Here is an 8,712-nt window from a genome sequence, read left to right as displayed (position 1 = left end):
GCTTGTATAGCTTAGCATCATCAGCAAATAATTCTATTTCAGAGTTTTTTACAACATTGACCAAATCATTAATATATAAAATGAAAAATAATGGTCCGAGATGTGAACCCTGTTGGATCCCTGAGGAAATTTGATTGAAGTCTGATACAAAGCCCTTTATTGCTACTGCCTGTGATCTGTTAAGTATATAAGATGTAACCCAACGAAATAAATTACCACGTATACCTAATGCCCAAAGTTTTCTTAGTAGTAATTTTTGATTAATTTTATCAAATGCTTTGGCAAAGTCTGTATAAATGATATCTACTTGAGTGCGATTGTCCATGTGACCAACAATGAATTCGGTAAGAAGAACGAGATTACTTTCCACATTTCTGCCTTTTGTAAAACCATGTTGTTTTGTTGTTATGATGTGATTGAGTTGTGGACTTATTATGTTCATCAAGTAACTGTACAAGATCAATTTTGCTGGCGAATAGACTTCTACTATTCCATTGAAGTATTTTGCTCAGTTGCGGATACATCGGGAAGGCTAGAGAGTAAAGATTTCATATAATCGGCAGCGTTGGACGGTACTTTATTGTTATTTGAAAGGATCGAAATTAATAGGGTAATTAAAGTTTGAATAAAAGAAGAATTTTCAATCATGACTTTAGGGAAGGTATTGGAAGTGGAACAGTTTTTTAAGGCAGTCCCATTGGGAGCCTGGGATTTATTATTCCCATTCGGGTTAAGTAAAAGATCATTATGTAGTTTTTTATCGAAAGAAGGAATAAATTTTGGATTAGATTTTATCGGTTTGAAAATTGTTTCTTTGTGGGATGATAGAGGGGATTTAGGGGAAGAAAAATGAAAGAGAGAAGCGTTAAACGTTATCTCTGCAAAATATTTTTTTTGTAGGAGTGAATAATTTAGAGGCCTGAAAGTAGGAAATGTTGTCTGCAGCCATTGACTGTTTGATATTTCTCTGTCTAGATAACTCTGGACAGGCCACACTAACAGTAGTATGGTTGCCCTTACAATTAATACAAATAGGGTTATTCGTTGTATTTTGACACTGTTCAAAGGGATGATCCTCTCCGCAATGGAAGCAACGAGGAGGGGAACGACAAATAGGTTTTGAATGGCCAAAACGGCAACAGTTGAAACATTGGATAGTAGGGAATCTGTATACTTCAACGGGAAGAGCGTTTTAATAAATAAATACACGGGATGGTAATGTTTGACTTTCTAAAGTAATAACAACGTATTGGGAAGGTTTCCATATAGTGGTGCTGGTGGAAGTATCCTTGAAATTCAAACGACGTGCTTTTAAAACTTTTGGAGTTAATTGAGAGTCATTAAGACCGTCTACTATTTCTGTTTCTGATAGATCGGTTGGGATACCTCTTACTCTGCCCATTCTGGTTAAATTCTTCAGGGCCTCCTGTGTGGAGTTAATATAAAAAAAAATGAAAGTAGGTATGAAAGATTTAAATTATTATTTGAAAGAGAACCTATTTTTTTTTACAAAATCGTTAGCTAATGTGGCGGATTTAAATTCTATGGATAGTTTGTATCGACCTTCCGGTTTTATGATCCATTTATAATACCGAGGTTATTGAGTTTTGAGCTAAAAATAAATTTACCAAAATCCAGGGGATGAATTATTTTCCCCTGTTCAGTCCTTTGGACATTGTCAATAAATGGAGCTGAAGATGAAATAGAATAGTATATTATTGACAGTTAGGGCCGGGAGATTGGAATGACTTTTAAGGATTCCGATCCCTTCAAATATTGTTGGGGATAGGGTGACGTGACTATATTTTAATTTGTATAGGGGACGTAGATCATTTTGGATGATGTGAAGCTCTGAGAGAGACTTAAAATTTTTACAGATGTCAGGAAGAGGTTTAGTTGAAGCTCTGATTGTAGATGAATGGGTTGAGTCAATGAACAACGAGACGCTGGGGATAACCTGATGACATTTAGAATTTAAACATTTAAGAACAAATTTGTCAGCAAATAGTTGACGCCTTAAATAAAGAGGAGGATCAGAACATTCTACTTGAAGGGAATTGATGGGTGACGATTGCATCGCTCCAGTTATAATTCGCAAAGATTTAGATTGAATTTTGTCTAATTTATCAAGTACATTTTTGAGGCAGTACTAAAAAGTGGGCAGGCATAATCGAGATGGCTTCGAATAAGTGCGTTGTAAAGCAACTTAATGCAAGTAGAGTACCTATATTAACAGATCTAAAAATGTAATTTTTTAGGCAGGCATTATTGGATATTCAACATAGATAACCTCGAGTGGTTCGCTACGTTTGGTGACTTAGTAGGGGTGCCCAGGCTCATGGGGTGAGGTTGATCCAGATATTGGAGGCGGATGTATCTGCCCACCAACTGCGTGACAGGTGGGATCAGGTGAGGCCGGTTTGGGGAGACACATCCACAAAGATGACAGGGCCTGAAGAAAATTACATTTTTCAAGGCCTTTTTTTTACATTAACCCTGCACAGGAGGCATGCCTTCTTTGAGGATGCTGTGTGGAGGGTCTTTTTAAGAAAAGGAAATTCTGGGAAGTAAAAATATATGAGGGGTGGGTAAGAATCTAGGGATCATTGTGTCCAGCAGTGACGTGTGAATCCATCCCTCTAACTGCCATGGGTCTAGACAATCCTACTGAAGGTGTCAAAAAGTGTGTCCCTCAACCAGCCTCACCTGATCTCACCTGTCACGCAGTTGCTAGGCAGATGCATCCATCAAGACCTGGACAAACCTCACCCCATGAACCCAGGCACCCCTGCTAAATGACATGATGACAATCGCTCACGTGTTTCTAATGGCGCAAGACCTCTTGGGAATCCGTTCCGTGATGCAGATCCTGACAGCTGTTCAACCTCTCTAGAACTGGCTCGAAATCTATGATTATGTACTCGGCCGTCACTGTGTTCATAATTGCACGCTTGTTAAATTAATAAGTTCTTCTCAAGCGCTTGACACCGGGGCGAGTAGTTTCAAATCGTTACAACTTAAGCATATCCCTTTCTAACAAACAACAATATTAATGGAAGTGCAAGACAAAAGGCTGTCGTAAGTTTATACATAAAATATGCACCAATACACACAATTGTTGTTGCTCGTCTCAACTTTAATTGCATGCCTTATAATATTTTTCTATTTGTATAATTGGCACGTTATTTGTAATTTCATGTAAAGGTTAATAAAAATGTTTGTCTTTCTTTAAAAAAAATACTAGAACTCTCCAATCAGAGTTATATCATAATTTTAATGTTCAAGTTTCGGTACCTGTTCGTAATATCTTCAGAACAACCGAAATTATATTATTGGTTGATAATTAAAAATGGCAACACTTGCATTTCATCATAAGCTCAAAATTATTTTCTTTTTTGTATAATCTATGGATAAACTTTGACCAGTGAGTGGTATACCTATGCTTTCGCCGTATGCAGGGGCGTACAACTCCCGTCTGACCTTGTAACCCTGATGGGAGGAGTTATTCAATACCCAAATTCTTATAGACAAAGCTGTTGTGGCTGAAAGCTCAGATCTCATTGGCTCAGAGCAAAAATTGTAGTTTGATCTCTCGCTCTCTACCATAGCGACTTGTGTAACAGAAAGAGAAGCTAAGCATGTGTTATGCTGCGATAAAAAATTAACGGTAATTTCCAAGACGCCATTTCGAGGTTAAAGTCAGTTGAAGTTTTTAGCGTAAATATTTTGAATGTTGAAAATCGTCTAACCCATCTAAAAATAATGTTGCGTGCTAGAATTCTTCAAGGTGATAAATTAATGCCGTGTTGTGTTAAAGGTTGCTCAGACGGATTCGATAATCCAGTGCTAGCAAGAAGCAGCAAGAAATACGTTTGTTTGTGGGTGTCATTTCTCAATTGAAAGCAAAAATACGGTTCTTTTGGGATTAAAAAAGAATGCTTGGCAACGCTTAATCTTCCAGTCATCATATAATATCCTGTCTATCTCCACCAACTGAAAGAAGGACCCGAACACGTTGTTAAATACAGGTACTAACCTCTCGTTCTTTGATACAATATTCCTGATATTCCTGAATGTACTTCATTGGCTAATAATTTAATTAATTTTCCTTTTCAGACCTATCCGTATTCCGACGCGATACTATACCACGTATAAGAATGCTAAAACTGCTAAAAAAAGCCACGATTACATCAAACAAGGTCATTTAAACCTCTCCAGAATTGCATCATGTAAGTATTCAGATTTAACCAGCATTTTCCATGATGTTTGCTAACGACAAAGCTGTGGAAATTATATGAAACCCTTGCAGGAGAATTTGAATAACTTCTAGTGCTGTGGCAATAATAATTAACACTTAAATTTGTTGAATATGTATTTTGTGTATTTATTCTTGTATTTTTGTGCAAGGTCAAATTAAATCCTATTAAGTTGTTGCAGTAAGACTGGTGTACTGGACACCTACGCCAGTGACATCGACTGTAAATGCCGGTTTCCTCTCGGGGGTACCTTAGGTAAGGATTTTCAAAGAAACACAACTGGCGAATGTCGTCGGACAACTGACTGATTGTGGCAGTTGTTTGCATATTTATTGAGTTCGAATTGAACACGTGTTAATGTACATCAAATATTCTTATCTCTAAACAGGATGCATGAGAGCATTAAGGAACCAAGAAAAAATAACTAAATTTTAATTACTACGGTTAAATCCCATTTGAAACATGATACGTGTCCGGTGATAAGCTTCAAAAGGGGATTCGGCGTCGTTAGATACGTGATAACAGTAAATATTCATTTCCTTAATTATTTTAATGATTATGTCCATCCGCCTGCTGTCTGGTACACCCCCAACGTGAAAAAGTATTTTTCGCTTAATAGTTTCCTCGGACAGCAAGGTATCTTCTTAAGGTGTGAAGAACAATGGTTTTCATAGGTGTGTTGGTGTTTTCCAACTGTAGATATTCGTTGAAGTTTCTGTCGTTGAGAGGTACGTGTTGATGACGTATATGTTGTCTTCAGTGTCAATTAAAAATCCATATCTTTTCACAGCATAAAGCGATCGTTAAAGTAATCAGCTTTCATATTTCAGAAAAATGAATGAACGAATGTAACGGGCGGCCTTCAGGCCTTCTAACCCATTAACGAGTTATGTGACCCACATGTCAAGTGTTTACACGTGTGGTATTTGTTTATAATAAACAAATCTTTCGTTTGTAGTTCAAGTTCGTGAATCAGTGTTATTGTTTATCTGAACCTTATCTGGTACCTTATTATTTATTCCAATCTTTATTTCAATTACGCTCTGTGTAGTTTTATTCCTCGGCTCAGAGGATGAAGTTAGCAGCTTGTACAGCAACAACCTTTTTCTTAAACGATTTCCACTCTCGTGCCATTTGGATTACTTCAGCGGTAGATTTGGAGGGGGAGTACAGGAAAACACAAGTATTTGCAGTAGCGTCGGAAAATTCACTTTTTCCATCTGGCGTGCCGATGAACTTCGATTTCGTCATATTATATGTGCACGGTTCTTCCAGGTGTTTCTCCCCCGGCAGAAATAACCTTTTCTGGTATTCTGTTTTCATTTCCACCTGGAGAAATATTTCTTTCATGTTTGTAGCAACGGCAATTCTTTGTCCCGTATCTGGGAACCGAGTTGATTCTCTCCATTTGGGCGTCGTGATGGGCGCAACATAAACATTATCTTCATTGTTTTCTCGTCTAACAAAGCTGTCACCATTATCTCGTTCGATCAATATTTTTAGTGGATACACTTCTTGTGCCGCTAGTGTTCCGATTTCACATGGATTAATTTGCTGATAAGTATCACTCGGCAGATTTATAAATTTCACAATTTTCAAAGATGTCACAATTTTCACAGATTTCACTATTTTTACAAATCTTGAATCGTCCTCGTGAATGGTGTTTCCGGGGCTCCATACGCTTCCGAATGATAATGCGGCATCATTAATTTCACTTTCCATCAGCGCCATATTATGTGCCTGGTTGTCGACCCCTTTCCTTGCGAGTCGTTTCTTTTCGCCAACATTACTTAGCGACAATGTTTCGTAATATTCTTCATTTTTATGAAGATGCTGCACAAAGGTTGTCTCCGGTATATCCTCAGGCAGTAGTGTGAGGGTGGACTTCCAGCCACCCTGACGAGTTGCACCGTGTGCATTTTCATTTTCTTCATTTTTATGAAGATGCCGCTCAGGGGTAAACGGTAGCTGTGGTTTTTCTATCACAGCCGTGGAATCTTCTGGCGGATCCTGAGGCGGGAACGGTGTCTCCGGTATATCCTCAGGCAGTAGTGCGAGGGTGGACTTCCAGCCACCCTGACGAGTTGCACCGTGTGCATTTTCATTTTCTTCATTTTTATGAAGCAGCCGCACAGGGGTTAACGGTAGCTGTGGCTTTTCTATCACAGCCCCGGAATCCTCTGGCGGATCCTGAGGCGAGAACAATGTCTCCGGTATCTCCTCAGACAGTAGTGTGAGGGTGGACTTCCAGCCACCCTGACGAGTTGCACCGTGTGCATTTTCATTTTCTTCATTTTTATGAAGCATCTGCTCAGAAGATGACGGTAACTGTGGAATGTCCATCACAGCCGTGGATCCATCTGGCGTAATCTGCTGAGGTGAGAACAAAGTCTGCAGGTTATCCTCAGCCAATATTGTGAGGATGGACTTCCAGCCACCCTGGAAATCTGCAAACAGTGCATCCAAATACCGTGCAGTCTCCTCTTCTTGTAGACGCTGTGGGCGCCCATCTTCTTCTAGTTGACGTTGTAAGCGCCTATCCTCTTCTAATTGGCGTTGTAAGCGCCAATTCTCCTCCTGTAGTGCTCTAACTGTTTCCCAAGTAGAGCGTGAGTTGCCGCTGTCTTCGGGTGCCGGCACTAATCCTCTCCTGGAAGCAGGTGCTTCGGCGCCTTTCCAGGAGCGCAGTGACGGTGTCATGTTTCCTGATTTCTGAGGAAAATCCGGCTCGAAGGACCATAAATGTACTGGACATCTACGCCAGTGACATCGACTGTAAATGCCGGTTTTCCTCTGGGGGGTACCTTGGGTAATGGTTTACAAAGAAACACAACTTGCGAATGTCGTCGGACAACTGACTGATTGTGGCAGTTGTTTGCATATTTATTGAGTTCGAATTGAACACGTGTTAATGTACATCAAATATTCTTATCTCTAAACAGGATGCATGAGAGCATTAAGGAACCAAGAAAAAATAACTAAATTTTAATTACTACGGTTAAATCCCATTTGAAACATGATACGTGTCCGGTGATAAGCTTCAAAAAGGGATTCGGCGTCGTTAGATACGTGATAACAGTAAATATTCATTTCCTTAATTATTTTAATGATTATGTCCATCCGCCTGCTGTCCGGTACAACTGGGTTCGATTCCTAGTTGAGACCGTTACTTTTTATTTTTCTGTGTCTTGTTCTGTTTCATGTTTTGTTTTGATATATTAGTTTTATCTTCTACTTCAATGATAAATCAATGCTCAATACATCGGTTGTACTGACCCTGTTTTGTATTACTGTCCATTGTCTTTTTGAAAATAAAAAGTATTTTTATGTGTGCATAGCTGTGGGTTTTTTTTATTTTCCTTTTCCTGCATTCCATTATTTTTATTTTTAAAACATAATTTTTGTGGGCTAGTGAATGAACGATGTTAGCTGGGTGCAATTATATTGTCTATGTTTGCACTTTTTTAAATGGCCTTGAGATTTATTTATGGTCCACAATATATTTACCTGTCTGGACCAAACGACCGTTTTATCTGTGGTCGTCTGTGGTTAAGAGGGTGACAAAATGGGGCCATACAAAAAGCCCGAAGATATCGATCTAGAGAGTGGTTTATTTATGGCCGTATGCTTCCTGTCACTTTTTGTTGTTTATCTTATTTGGCTGTATTGGTTTCGTCAATTTGTGCATCTTGAACGTAAATAATCAACACTTCTTATCGAATTTCACTGCATAAAAAAGCTTTAAAAAAACAGCTTAAATATCTAATGCAGACAACTATTTAATTCGGAGGGTGAACTACCAGATCTTTCTGTCAAAGCATGGATCCCACCACTATCAAGTTAGAACCAGGCACAAGTGTGGAAGAAAGTGTTGCTGTGATATTAACTCCAATCGATATAGACTATCCTTTTATGAAAAAAGAAAGCCCGGAATCCAGTACCGAAAAGAATTCAGGTATTTTATTTTATTTTTTTGGTACATAACTGGTATACACAAGCAAAATTCAATCGAAAATAAAACTGCAGTTTTTTTAACATACATCGACCTCACGAAAGCGCCCCTTTATGTGCGGTATGCAAACGGGGGAGTTGTCTACCCTTAGTTGGGCAACGATCTGGGGGAGGGGAGTCTGGGACTCTACAATTCGGACCTCGAAAAGGCCTCATAGGGTTAGATGTTTTGTTTTGTTTTGCCAAGGAATGCAGCCCTATTGTTACCCTCTTAAACCACATTCCTCTATCCGACATTTTTCCATCCTCAAAGACAGATCTCGCAATGTTTGGTCAGAGTATTGGCACGTTGCTAGTCAATCCAAGGGAGCCTGCTCGTATTATTAAAAATATTTGAATGATTTGTACAGCGCCGTTTTTGTGCAAAACCACCTCAATCGCCTCAATACAAAGGATTATCCGATTGTTTCAAGAATTCCCCCCAATTCTCCAAAAATAATTTTGC

The sequence above is a fragment of the Hesperophylax consimilis genome, chromosome 19, assembly GCF_061612785.1.
Source record: "Hesperophylax consimilis isolate HC1 chromosome 19, BYU_Hcon_1.0, whole genome shotgun sequence".
Taxonomy (NCBI): Eukaryota; Metazoa; Arthropoda; class Insecta; order Trichoptera; family Limnephilidae; genus Hesperophylax; species Hesperophylax consimilis.
The sequence above is the reverse complement of the archived record's forward strand: the minus strand, read 5'-3'. Positions refer to the sequence as shown.